This window comes from Pezoporus occidentalis, unplaced genomic scaffold (assembly GCF_034315485.1).
Source record: "Pezoporus occidentalis ecotype Australia unplaced genomic scaffold, CSIRO_AGI_Poc_V1 ctg30, whole genome shotgun sequence".
NCBI classification, from domain to species: domain Eukaryota; kingdom Metazoa; phylum Chordata; class Aves; order Psittaciformes; family Psittacidae; genus Pezoporus; species Pezoporus occidentalis.
The window spans coordinates 3,333,832-3,348,529 of NW_026914941.1; the positions used below are offsets into that span (position 1 = coordinate 3,333,832).

General features: G+C 38.0%; 1 long non-coding RNA gene across 1 annotated transcript in view; it reads left to right on the forward strand.

The window, feature by feature from the left end:
- The window catches only part of LOC134168124 (uncharacterized), a 36,436-nt gene extending 22,763 nt beyond the window's left edge, over positions 1 to 13,673 (forward strand). Inside the window, exons 2-3 of the long non-coding RNA XR_009966438.1 lie at positions 10,031 to 10,148; positions 13,561 to 13,673. This is a non-coding gene — a long non-coding RNA (uncharacterized LOC134168124). The remainder of the gene's footprint in view (positions 1 to 10,030; positions 10,149 to 13,560) is intronic.
- The last annotated feature ends 1,025 nt before the right edge of the window (positions 13,674 to 14,698 follow it).

Below are 14,698 nucleotides of genomic sequence, written 5' to 3' on the forward strand. Positions count from 1 at the left end.
TTTGCCAACACTTCCTATAAATTAATGTTGCTGGAGTTTGATATACTTATCTAAAGACTTTGGGAGGAGGATCTACTCAAGAAAAGGAGTTACTCAGTACAAGGTGCCTGGACCATAAATGCTAATAATTCTGAAGCAATTAACTTCTGTTTGTTATTAATTCCTTAACACAGTCTTCTCTGGTTCTGTCCCTGTTTCAAGTAATTGTTTTGAATGATTCTTGACATTGGACATCAACCTAATGGATTGGGGAATATTTCAATATTTAGTATTGGATGCAGGGACTGAAATATCTTCATATTGAAATATTCAGAGATAGTATATACTTGGTCTGAAGTCAGAGGCAAAGAAACCTGATTAATTTTCTTCCTTTTTTAATTATTGAAAATGACAGTGCAGCACAGGTACTCTCCCAGATAAAGTAGAAATCTCAGTCCAGCTGCCTATTAAAGAATGCGTGCAGTGTTCTTTTTATCTTTATAGAAACAACGTAGCTGGAATTAAAATAGCTACAGAAGGGTGACTGAAGTGGCTTAGCAGACCCAGCTCTTAGGACCAGTTACTCACTTCCTTGGTTTATAAGTCTTAACTTTTTTCCCATACATATCAGGAAATAAACTGCAAATGCACAAGAGAAACATGATTGGTATAGGAGCCTTGTAAAAGTCAAATCCATTTGAACAGGAAGGCAAAATTGGTTTGTTGAAGGGGTGTAAGATTGAGAGGTTGCAAAAAATGACAGTGCTTTGTGTCTGATCATCCCAGAGTGCATAAACAATAGAAAAAGTTTATACTTGGATGTAAGTAGATAGTGGAAAATCGGATTTCCCATAGTGAAATTGTATGCTGTCATTGACACAATTTTGACCGCTTTTTATGGGTAGCGCTGTCAGATCTCATGGCTGCCTTGCACTCAGACTGTGGGCTTCCTGGCATTCCAGACTGATGCTTGTAGCATAAAAGCTCTTTTGCAGGTCTCTGTGTGCTTCTGCTTTGTAGAAAAGAAACCAGGAGCAGGTTTGATGGGAACTCTTTCTTTTTCCTTGTAATCTCTTGACATCTTTTCTTGACATCATGTTGAGCTGTTGCTGTACTACATACACATCTGCACCTATGTGTAGATAGGTGGGATTTGGAGAGGGGCTTTTAGGAGTGGAATAGTATCTCTGTGTGCTTTCTCTTCTACTTCAGAATAACAGTGTTGAGATATGTAGTTGTAGGATGGGAGAATTGAATAGCTTTCTCTTGGGGAGCAGTACTTTCAAGTTTATTTTAATCTAATGTCCTTATGGAGAGGAGAATTTGTGATTCCAGTCCATCTATTGACATGCAGTTACATAAACAAAACCAATCTTGTAGTTAACTCATTACAATAATATAAAACTGAGTTGCATGAGGTAGGACTTTTTCTTGCTAAGTAACAAATACTATTAAAAGGAAGCAAGAGGGAAGCTGACAGCACTGCAGAGGTAAATCCCTCTTTGTGTATTTGTTCCTTAAACAACATTGAAACAGCTAAAAAGAGAACAAGGCCATCTAGCAAGACAGCACCTTCCCATCTGTGTTGAAAATGTAAAAGGAAAATAATCCCAAAGTTGCTTCCCATGTTTTTTTTTGAGCTTGCTTTTGTCTCTGAAGTCCCAGCATATTATTAGGTTGTCATGTTTCCCACCTCCAACAGTAAGGCTCTCAGTACAGAGAGCACTTGGTCTCTGTAAAATTTCAGAAGCAAGTCTGGAAAAAGTATCTTCCCTGCAACACAGGTGTGTTAGAAAATTCATTTGGTCTAAGAAAGAGAAAAGATATGGGTGAAAATACCAGTAACTATCCATTATGTTGCTGAATTGACTGTGGAAGGATTGAAAATAGTGGGGTTAAAATCTGAAAACCCTAAACACAAACCCAGTAGAGTTTTGGTTGTATGCTTGTGGTTTGTTATGTGGTTTCTTGAATTTTTTTTTTTTTCTTAATGCAGCACAAATTTGTTTATATTAATCTGCAAACAGCAAGAAAAACACAGTGTTGGGCTTGGAGCTAAAACCAGTATAGACTGATAAAGTGAGGCAAAAGTACAGCAAAGGGAAGATTCTATTCGTTGCATCTAAATTTTTGGTCTCACCACCCTCACAGGGAAGTAATTCTTCCTTATAAATAATCTAAATCTCCTGTCTGTCAGGTTAAAGCCATTCCCTCATGTCCTGTCACTATGTGCCCCTGTAAAAAGTCCCTCTCTAGTTTTCCCATGGGCCCTGTTTAGGTACTGGGAGACTTGCGAGGTCTCCCCAGAGCCTTTCTCTGTCTAGGCTGAACAAGCCGATTTCCTCAACCTGTCTTCATAGGAAGGGTGCGCCAGCCCTCCAACCATCTTCATGGCCTCCTCTGGACTCGCTCCAACAGGTCAATATCCTCCCTATGTTGGGGGCCCCAGAGGTGGACACAGTATTCCAGGTAGGGTCTCATGAGAGCTGAGTAGAGGGGAAGAATCACCTCTCTCAACCTACTGATCACGCTGCTTTAGATGTGGCCCAGGACACAGTTGGTTTCTGGGCTGTGAGCATACGTTGCTGGCTCATGTTGGTCTGCTTGTCAGTCAACACCCCCAAGTTGTACTCCTCAGGGCTGTGCAAGTAATGTAACTGATATTGGAATTACGGCTATATGTGGCCATGTATTCTGCCAAGGAAAATAATGAGTTTACCAAGATACCTGAGCTATATCAATTGTTACTTCAGCCTATGTGATTTTTTTTTTAACACATTTTGATTTTGTATATGTAACTTGGGTAGTTATATCTGAAATATGCATCAGGTCCATGGAAATGTTGATCCTTTCGTGTGTGTGTGTGTGCTAAATGCAGGCTTGGGAGCCGCACAGAGATCAGAGCCCCATTTTGCTGAACAGGACAGACTTGCAATTTAAGTGTTTCTCCAGACAGGATGTGACAGAATCAAGAGACTGAAGTCTTTAAGTGGTTGTCAGACAATGCTGGTTGCCCTAGCATTTGTTATGTATTTGTAATAAAAACATATACGTTAAAAGTCTCAGTTTAATTATCTATGTTGCTGAAGAAAAGACAATTAACAGCAGAAATAAGCAAATCCAAACTAATTCCACTTCAGCTAGCGTTAGTAAAAATGGCATATCTGAGCAATGGGAACTCCAGTGACCCATGCGCAACTCCAGAGTCCTTGATGTGTTGTACAGACTGCGGTGAAATTTGGACTGCTGTGTTCTCACTGCACATGTTGCTTGTGCTAAAATTATAGTTTTGGAACATGACTATTTCAGAGGCAATAAAAATAAACTCTGTTGTGCAAGAAAAAAAGGATTGTTAAAGACAATTCTGGAATAAGAGTTTATAGAGAAATAAGAGGGGAAAACATCTAACTAGTTTTAAGGCATAGTTTGATCAGCTTATGGAAATTCTAAACAATACACCAGCTTTTAGTAACAGTTCTGGACTGTTGGTCCAGGGAGTCCCTTTGACTGCTAATATTTTTGTTTTATAATCCACTGGTCTGCTCTGTAGCAATGTTGCTGAGGGGAAAAATTGGTATGCTGTACTGTGTTTTTGAGCTGTGCTGGAATTAACTCAGGAATAAGACCTGACTAGAAGTTAAATACACATTTCAAGAAGCTTTCAAATAGGAACGGTGAAGAAGTCTTTTTATTAACAGGACCTATCATGAACCAATTACTCTATGACACAGGACTGAAAGTGGTAACTCATGAAATTGTAAGTACAGACTATCATTGATCTTACTGAATCTAGTTCTGTAGAACTCAGCTTTGCATAATAAGCCTGTGCTGAGAATTAAAGCTGCAACTCCCCCACTCCTCGTGCCTGGCACACTACACTGAGATTCCAAGCACGAGGTGATTAGGTAATGCAGCAAGCATGGCTTATGAAATCGTCACCCACATCATGTAGCGGGTGGGTAAATTACAAAGCATTTAGGCTAATTTCTTTCACATGTATAGTTGAAGAAGGAGAGTAATGTTAACAGAAGGATTTTGTGAGTAGTAGTGGATCTTTTTATTGTCTTGCATGAAACAAAGGTCATTCTAAAGGTATTAAGGACATCTAAAACCCATCTCATATGTGCTAATTAATGGTGCCTTTGATTACTGGATGAACTTGCTGTACGCAAGAGTTCTGTTGTGGTCTAGCACCAAAAGACTGCAGCCTAAGCTGATTAAAGGTTGGTTTTTTTTTTCCCTGTGTGTTTTATACTGCCTGTAAGCGTGCTTTTGATTGGTCATTATGGTGTAAGGAAACAGTATGGAAATGCAGTATAATTTGCTTGACTTTGCTGAATGCTCCACATCTTTACTGTAACTTGTACCAATAGTCTTAAACAGATCTTGTTGTTCTGCATTATGTGGGAAGTAACTTTCCTTCTCGATCTCGTAATCAAATAATTTGGAAAAAAACAAAACCCTCTTCCTATTTCTGTTTCATAACATTCGTATTGGACATGAAGTCTCACTCTGGAGATGAAAGCAATGCACTCATAATTCAGGTAAGAAAAATAAGTACGTTGGATTTGACTGCCAATCTCCAGAGTAACTTAAAACATGCCGATTGCAGTAAAGCTGAGATTTTTTTAATGGGTTTTCTTGTTGGAAGCCCACAATGCGCTGTGTTGCTTCTGAAACTGCTTTCTAGAACAAGGCAAAATACAGTTATGTTAGTAATTAATTTAATGTGAATTTTGTGTTCTTTATATTTAAAATACTTAAGAAGTATCCTTAGAATCTGTAGATGTATCTTTCTTTACAAAGACAAAATCTCGCTTGACAGAATTGACGTCTGATCAGAACTCAGTTTACTCATAATAGCTGCCAAGTTCTTGTACCTTATTAGTATAAAATATGGTGTGGTGATTGGTTTGGAGAACATGGATGTCATTTTACTGTGAGGATGGCACTAGCTGTAAACTGGAATTCACGTCCATAGTGGAAACACTGCTTGTAAGCAGTATTCTAAAAACACACAAACACCAGAGTTAAAGGGAGACAAAGATCATTAAGGTTATTCTACAAGGCACGCAGAGCTGCTTTAAGTTCTTCTGTAGTATATCCATTACAATTAAGCTGAATTTCTTTGAAGTTTTAAATAATTTGGCTATGGGTCATTAAGTTAACAATGTCACTGTGTTCTTGCTATCTCATTTACCTGAATTAGAGTGCACTTTTATGAACGATGGTAACACTGTGTAACAAGCTGAATTTGATAGCCACTGCCAAGTGCTGATTTTGAGACAGTTTTATTTTGCTGGCAGTGTACTTGCTGAATAATAATCTGTGTCAAGTTATTCTTATAACAAGCTCATCATTGCTATGGGATTTCTTCTGAGGGATGCACTACATAAATGTTTATATAGGAAAGAAATGAATGGAATGGGATACCTGAAGGGTATAGAGTGAGGGTGAGAATGAAACTGGTACTGTGTTAGATGCCTAAATTTTTTCCTTTGGGAGAAATTTTGCATTCTTCCTAAGGAAAACTTTTGTTAAAAGAAATAGAGTAGGGACCACTCAAAAATTAAATTGCTTTGTTGTTCTCACCATTCTCATGATTAGGGTGGAAGCGTGTGTGTGAGGTTAGTTTGTCCAGGCAAGGTGCGTATTTTATTCTTCATGTCTCTGTAGACATAAAGAATAACTGTCTTCTGCAGAGACAGTTATTCTCTGTTTGGAATAACTGTCTCTGCAGAAGATGGAAAACATATTCTGAAGTATCACAGTTATTTTTTTCACTTGTGGGTGTGTATTTTTATTAAAGATAGAGCACAGTTCCATGCTGTAACTGATAGAACTTTCACAGCAGTGCTGCTTTGTTTCCTAAACCCATCCTTCTGTTTCTCTGGGGACCCTTTTTGGACAGCTGCTATTTGGATTTGGGATAGCTTTTCTGGAAGGTTGTCTAAATGAAATAATTCAATTCACTGATGCCAGTTACATATTAAAGAAGCAGGAATTACCAGTTCTTTGATTTCTTATGTTTTGAGTGCCTAGGCTGATGCCCCGGTGATAAATTTACTTTTGATCTGTCTCTACAAACATAGTTTACATTTGTTATCTCCCCGGTTGTGGTTCCTGTTAGAAAAGTTGATTTGTGCAAAGACCTTGAGTTCAAATTTTCCTTAAAGAGAGGAAGTCCAGAAGAGGGAGCCTTGGATTCAGTGTGATTTTTAGATACTGTCTTAATCAGACTGTGCTGATAAACAACATTGCTGTTCTGAGTGTCCATTGTTCAAAGAGCATTGAGGGGTTGAAGCATTCCCTCTCCATTGATTTGATTTTTTTTTTTTTTTTTTTCTTAAAAATACCACTGGAGTGCTGGTCTGAGGCTAGAGATAGCTGCTAAGAATTAACCATGCTTAACATAAAGGCACAAAGAAAGGTCATGTCCTTGAAGGATCACAAAGTACAATTGCTTTATGGGAGTATTTGTGTTAGTACACTTGGGTGGTGGGCTGTTGTCTGCTAACACCTCATAGTATGGGTTGATGCTGCTTCTCAGCCTGGGCCATGTCTGAAAAGAACACTGTCAGAAAGGAACAGGAAAAGAATGAAGTAGACAACCCTCAAATTAGTGGCTAAATTGTGATGCTGCATAAGTAGTATAAAGCAGGATGTGAATACATAGCTGTGACATACTAAGAACATACTGCAAGCATGCTTTGACAGCTAGAACAGAGCAACCACTAGTGATGACTGAACAGAGATGATTAAATTAAAAATAAATTAAACTTGCTTGTCAAGCATTGACCAATACCTGGTTTATAATCCAAAAGCCCTCTACAGCTGGAGTATACTCTCAATGCTGGCAGTGCATTTCATAACTCTTCTAATTATCTTTACAGGTTACAGCGCATAAATACCAGTGTCAAACAACTGTTTATATGCATTAAGGTCCAAGGCTTCCCCTACATGGTGCTTTCAGTTTCATCACTGGAGGATGTCTATCAGTAATAGAAAATGTCAGTGCTGTTCAGTGAACATGATGCATGTTGCCCATTGGTGTGCTTGGGATTTTGTCAGGACTGAGTGGTACATGGGCTTCTGAATGTGTACTCTGCCAGGCAGTGTAATTTCTTTACTTGGTCTTCCAGGAGTCCTGTCTCACTATCAGTGCCTTTTACAGGCAAGCACTAAAGATGCAATGTGTATTTGAGGACTTGAGTTTTACTGAGAATGGTTGAGACTGTCTTTAAAGTGTTGCTCACTGTTGCTTGGAAAACTGCTTTGTAATAGTTAGCATTATGTAATTTACTTTGTTGCATGAAATCCCTGAAGAAAGGTTGCAAAACCAAAACAAACAGGAAAAAACCCAGCAGCTGTATCTCTCTGAAGTGGCAGATGGTAATTATGTGGCAATGCTGCTTTGTACATTCAAAGCAAATACACACACATCTATACATATGGGAAACGAATTTATGCTCTTACCTATGAGTATGTATTCCTTCACCTTGTCTGGTACTATCCCTTAGCTGAGTGTACGGTGGTAGGTTATCGGTTCTGGTGGGAAATGAGGTGTGAATGCTGATCCATTGCTCCCTCACATTTCTACTGAAATAATCATACATACCATCAATAAATCTGTTTAATAGTTATTCTACTATGCTGAGGAGGAAAAAAACAGCATGGCAAAGTGTGTTTTCTTTGTTCTATTAATAGTATTCTCGGAATATCAAATCCCTCTCATGTTCTGGACCACACTGTAGCTTACGTATCTGGAGGAAAAACATGTTTGATAAAACTGACACCTGAAACTAAAATCAAGCCAATCTTAAAAATCCTTTAGTGTTGGAAGCCACATTAAGTATGTACTTATAGGTATGAGAAATTCAGAATCATAGAGGAAGGGCTGAAATACAGTATTTCTTTTCCAAACTTATCAACCTGTTTCTGGTTGGCTTTTACCCTTCACTACCCTTGATTAGAGTCAGAACAAGAACACAACAAATACAGTTTTGTCTTTGAGCTTGAGGTATCTAGGAGACCTATAATCTCACTTTTGACATATTTGGACTGTTCCATGTCACTTGAATGAGATCTTGTCAAGTTGAGCACTTAAGTCCAGCAGGCATTCTGTAACATGCACACTGTTCTTGCTTGGCCTTCAAGCTCATCAGCTCAGTCTTCTTCACATCTGGAGACTAAAACAGGAGACAATCTTATCTAATTGGGTGTGAGTGTCCCAAGATGTATTGCATTCTGAAAGTAAATTGAAGCTATTTAATGCAAAATACTGTCATAGGGCTAAACAATGTGTGTATCTGTAGTTATCTAAGATGTGATGGGTTTCTCTGGAGCATCATATTTTACTTTTTTTTTTTTCTTTCTTAGCTATTTAGATTTGGGTTTACTTTCCATGGTCCTCTAATGGATGAATGATGATAAGACAGACCTTGGAGCCAAGGTCATTTGAACTCTATTCTCTAAGAATAGGTAGCTTTACATGCAATGTATTAACAGATTGAGCTCTTTATACAGGCATGGAATATCATGTTAGTTGTACATTTACTGGCACACAATGTAGAAGATAGAATTGCACACCATGCAATTTTGAGATAAATAAGATTAGATGCCTGCAAATTACTCTCTAGAGTAAATCGGATTACTAGCACTGTCTGGCCAAAAACCCAGGAGAAAAAACTGCTGAAACCAAACATGTCAGTGGTACATCATAATGCAGAGCCAAACAGAATCTTGGATCCCATACTTTGCCTGTAGTGTGGACAGAGAACTTATTCAAAATATACCAACATATATATATATATATATATGCTTTAAATTAGATGAATAAGAAAATTCTGGTACCTTTCTGATTATCATTTCAATTTCTTTCTCTTTTTCTGTTGTGACTTCCGGAGTGTGAATGTGGCTTCACCTGGGAAAAGCTTTGTACCATGAAGCTCGTTTTAAACAAAGGGGGAAATAGAAGTCATGTTCCAGGCCTCTAGGATTGGAGCAGTATGATATCTCAGTCTGATTATGTTTTTGTACTAGTGGAGGAGAGGACATGGTACATAGTTTTTAAGCTAACTGAGAGCAGCTGTTTGCCAGTGAATAAAGCTGTAAGTTCTTTCAAATCAGAAAAGGTTTTTAAAATTGAAGTCATGCTGTTTGTGGAATAAGTGTTTCCTTATTTGCTATACATCATGTCCACTTTGCTAGTATTCAAACTATTACTGAACCATTTGTAGCTCTCTCAAAACTGTTCTTTGGCTTGGCTATCCTCTGGTGTATGCTTAAGCAAATCAACTCTAAGTAGGAACTGTAATGTGCAATCCTAATGAAACGAAAATCCAAATTAACTCTTCAGGAAAAAATCTCTATTGCTGGGAGCTCAGATGTTGCTGCTGTTCCTGTATGCTAGGTGCATTCTTTCTAGCAGTGGTATTCTGGAATATTTCCTATCAAAGATAATGAATGCTTTGTGTATTTCTATTTTAATTGCATTTAACTCATTATGTTTAGTAATATATTTCTTTAGATACCACCTGTCTAGGATTTTAGTAGTAGAATGACTTTGAAGACAACTGAGGAAAGTAGAATTGGTTTCTGTTCGGGATTGTCAGGATACCTCACAAAACCAGGAAAGGCTTCCTCATTATGTGTAAGGAAAAGCCAAATGCAGACAGACTAGAATTCTTCAGGTGGAAGAAATGCTGGTTTAGGTTTTATATTGCCCTGGATATAGGAATCACCAGAAGAGAAGAATGGGTTGGGTTTGGAAGTTCTCTACTAAGTTAGTTTCATACCTGGTGGATATTCGTTTTTCTCCCTAGTACTGTTATATGTTGTATTAGGTTTTTTTATGTTAATGAAAAGGACAGTCAAAGTGGTTGAGATCACTTTTGCTTTTACTCATTGGAAGCTTAGCATGTCATAAGATCCTGTTTGTGGCATGTAATGTGAGTTTTCATAAGTTAATGAATAATATAGAAATGCAAGAATACTAAAAGGAGAAAAATAAATAGAAGCCTGCCTTAACTTAGAATGAATTCATTGGTAGGGTGAGAGAAGAGTCTGGTTTTGAAAATGAGTGACTCCTGAAGACCTATCTTACAGAAAAAAATGAGACAGTTTGAACAAGCTGTTGGGTATTACTGTGCTAACAACACTAGATTAAGGTATGTAGACTGGATTGAGAACCTTAGCAGTTACCAATGATATGTATTAATTGTAGCACTGAGAATTTTTTTCACTTGTCCAGTTAATAACAACTGTAACCCTGGCCTGCTGTCTTGTCCTCTGCCATTGAGATCTAAATTCTGACCTACAATGTGCAATGAAAGCGTTGAGACACTAATGAAAATATCTCCATATTTGTAAGACTCTAAAATATATCACAATTTCTGCTGTTTCTCTATGGTAACTAGTGGCAACACCAGCTTTAATCTTCCAAATATAAGTTGTTTCATTGCAGTTGAAGTTCTACAGTTATTTTTTTTTTTATTGAAATGAGGAGCATGTCAAAATTGTCCTTTTCATTTTTCTTTCTGGTAATGGTCCAAAGTTGCTGGGGAGGTTCCGGAAGCCTGTATTAAAATGTAAAGAAAATGAGAATGTATCACTGTTTGTGCTGACATGGACCTTTGGTGCTATGTAATGACCTTAGACTTTACAAGTTTCTTTAATGCCTCCATAGGGAGCATTTTACTGATTCCTGTATGCTTTTGATTGCAGTCTAATTTATCCTTTGCTAAAGGCCTTGCAATCATTTCATCACACTCTGGCAAGGAATGTTTTCTACTTTAAATGAGATCTATGGTCAGCTGAACTGCTGACTTAACAACTGATGCCAGGGAGTTTGAGGGGTTTTAAGATGATGGCTCCAGGGGTTCTGGTGTGTTGAATGTTAACACCTTGTCATTAAATGTTCCTCAGGGTCAGCTGCTTCTGCAGAGGGCCAGTGATAGCTGTTGTGCCTTAAAAGAGATCCTGTTTGCATAACCAGTGCTGTAGAAGAGAGGGGAAAACATTTCCATAACGTTTTTTTTGTTCATGAAATGCCACTTTTTGTGACTGAGAGATAGTGACAGTAGCCATGTTAGAGTATGTCCCAATTTCCTGAATGCATGCAGTGTAACAGCTGTATTGTGAGTGATGGCAGTCCTTACACTCCAGGGAATGCCAGCTGGTTAAGCAGTGGCAAGCTGTGGGATGATTGTGTAGTTCACCAGGGCATCTTCTCTTTTCTTGTGTTGGTTTTGATTAGTAAAGTTCAGACTAGAGCTGTTCAGACAACAGAAATTCTGGAAGTCGAAGCATGTTTAGGCAAAATTCTTCCATCAGCTTATCCTTGAAGGATCATTCTGCTTGAAAATTTTCTCACTGTTAGGACATCTTGAAAAGATGTTTCTTATCCAGTATTCAGATGTTTTCAGTTATTTTTCACAAATAAAGCTTTGCCGGACACACTGATGTTAATGATTTAGTCTGAGAGTAAGGGGTTGAGGTCACAACATTTTTTGACTTCGAGTAAATGGCTTCCATACTAAGAAACATTGCTCAATCAATAAACTGGTTCTATATGCAAAGAGAAAAATTCTAGCTCGGTTGTCTGTTTCTGTAAAGCATGGAAAAGACTAAGAGAAAGGTTGCCTGATTAAAGTGTTTTCCCTTGCAGAGGTCTGAGTTGCTCTTGTAAATTCACTTTCATCAAGTTCAATGACAAACCAATAATTCATAATAAACATATTTTGAAATGGGAATGGAATATGTTTCATTGAAAGGGCTGTGGGAACTCTGGTCATCAATCACATCTCCCACAATTCCAATTTTAAGCTGTCTGCCTAACAAGAAACATAATAGTGCAGTCGCATATTAAACAGTGCTCGGGAGGGGAAGAGGAGTGTGCACTTGTAAACTGCACTGAAACTGTTCAGTTTTCATTTTCATTGCTTGGTTACTATGAGTGTCCTGTAAGAGTCAATACAAACTCCTACTATTCCATGCTTTATTTACAAATAAGATGAGTTCCCAAACAACAGTACTAGCGTTTTTCTTCAATTTTAGAATGGATTTGGTGGAAATCAGCTTATGTTACAGCAGAGTTGCTTTGACTTTTGGAATAATCACTGCACAAGAGAGAGATCACAGTTGGACTGTCTGGCTTATGAATTAGTGTTGTAAAACTAATTCTGGAGCATTTGGTCCCAGCATGGGAAGAAAGACTGACACAAGTGAAATGTGCAGGGGCTGTACCTTTTTTACATTTTAAGAATCACTTCAGTATTATGTTATCATTAACTTTTAAGTTCAAGGTTAGAAGAATCTTTGCTTAGCTTCTGCTTTGCAACACTATTTGTGGTATTATGTTAACAATAGATTGGGTTTAGTTGTGTTCCCCCCCCTTTTTTTAATTCTTGTTAATAGTCTAATTCTTAATTTCAGGTAAGATCGTGTTTTCCTCTTGGGGAGGGAGAACATTCATTAAAACTAACTTTATATTGAGAGAAATTACCCTTCTATCTCTGCCCTTCCGATCAAAAAAATTTGTGTGCTGATTCTGAAGGGATTAAATTAGCCTCTGAATGATATTATAAAGTCATCTTCATACCCTCCTCCTAGCATGTTTTTCTCCCAAGTACAATTATATTCCTTTGAAGCAAAGCCTTCACTTGTCTTTTTTTCTCTAGTCATGGGGAGTCTTGTGTTGTCACACCATAGCACCACAGAAGGCAAGACAGCTGGAGAGAATATGTGCTTTACAAAGGAAATGTGCATTTTCTTCCTCTGATTGGGTTTTCTGCAGTCGTCCTTTTCCTGTCCCCTGACTGACTTTAATAATGAGATTTAATAAGGATGCAAAATCTGTGGTAACTAAGATGGGCATTAATCATGCCTCTTCTGTCTTCAAATAGCCTCTAAATTAGGTCTGGATAGCTATCTAGACCTAATTAATTATCTTGTGGCTATCTGGTCCATGATGCTGTTGGTACTCTTCAACTTCTGCACACTGATATCATGTTATTAGACCAGCTTTGATCCTAGGGCACGGACTCTGCTTCTGACATCCCTGATCCATGACCCGTAAGCTGTACTCTGCCAACACTGTTACTGAAAAATAACTGCAAGCACTATTAAACACTCCTAAGGTATATACATGATCTATGTTTCACAAGAAATGTCAATTTGATAAACACAAATATGTACCATCAGATGTGATGTATGTATCAAACTTTGAATGTGTTTTCCAAAAGAAAATTTTTGCTTCTGGATTTTAACTTCTTGGAGTGTAAACCAATTCCACTCTGCTTAGGTACAGTACAAAGCAAGGTGCTGCTGAGTTCGTTTGGGAGGGTAAAACGCAAATGTCAAGCCAAGAGAGATAATGGCACATGGCTCTGCTGCCTTCACACTGCAACTGCTGATACTTATGGGTGCTGCATTGCGCTTTGTAGGCTGCCAAGCTTGACATGGGTCTCCCTGTCTGCCTAAAGACGGTTTTCTCTGCCTATATTAAAAGCATCTGCTGTTGAACATGTAATTTTCATCTTAATACAAATAAAACACTTTGATGTACTTTGCTTTTTACAGATCACCAAATGAATAGCTACTCTTTGTACGGGTTATTTTATTTGCACGGATTTCCAGGATTTTTTTTCCTCCAGAGTCAGTCAGCCCTTCACTGCAACCCATTTACACTTCTAATAAAGCTGACCATAAAATCCTATTCATGAAGCAGTCAATGTTGGATACAGTTAACGTTTCTTGAAGATGAAATATCACCTTCCATAGTAGGATCGGAAGAGTTTATGTGGAACTTTATAGCTTTATAAATGATATTTTCTTGCTTTATTTTTATCATAGTTAACTCAATTTGTATCATGTACTTCTGTCATTAATGTAAAGTTATAAACAAAAGTGGAAAAGATCCTTGTCTAGTTCAAGGTCTAATTAAAAATGATAGAGAAATTTACAAGAGAAAAGCGAAAAGCATTTCACCACAGTTGTTGGGGTAACACTGCAAGTTCTGTTTTATCTGCTTATCGCTTCCTTTTGGTGATAATCAAGTCTTAACATTCAAAAACACCATTGCAGTCGAGCCAAAACAGAAGACCTATTTTTTTTCAGTGCCTGAAGGGCCATTTTTCTAAAGCCTAGCATGGAAAGCTTTTTTCCCTGGTTCTGCAGCAGAGTACTCTTTGTATACTTTGCCTGGCATTTCATATTGGCAATGGTATGCATAAAAGGTATGCATAAAAGCAATTCTGAGAAATATTAACCAGTTCACACTGAAGTCAGTGGGAACCCCTTAGATTTGAACTGTAGGTTGCTTAAGTCTTAAAATGCTTTTGGATTATCAACTGTGGTATGTTACTTGAGAGATGATTGATAGAAAATATTTTAGAGCAACTGGCTGCTCATGACTTGCACAGGTTGGGTAAAATCTGTCTGGATGGCCATGCCCAGAGAGTGGTGGTGAATGGAGGTAAATATAGTTGATGACTGGTCACAAGTGGTGTTCCCCAGCAGGACTTTATTGCTCTCTGCAACGACTTGAAAGGAAGTTGTAACATGGTGGTCTTTTCTCCCAAGTAGCAAGTGATAGGACCAGAGGAAATGGCTCTCACTTTGCTCAAGGAGAGCTTTACATACAATATTAGGAACAATTTCTTCACTGAAAGTGTTGTCAAGTATTGGCATAGGCTGCCCGGGGAAGTGGTGGAGTTGC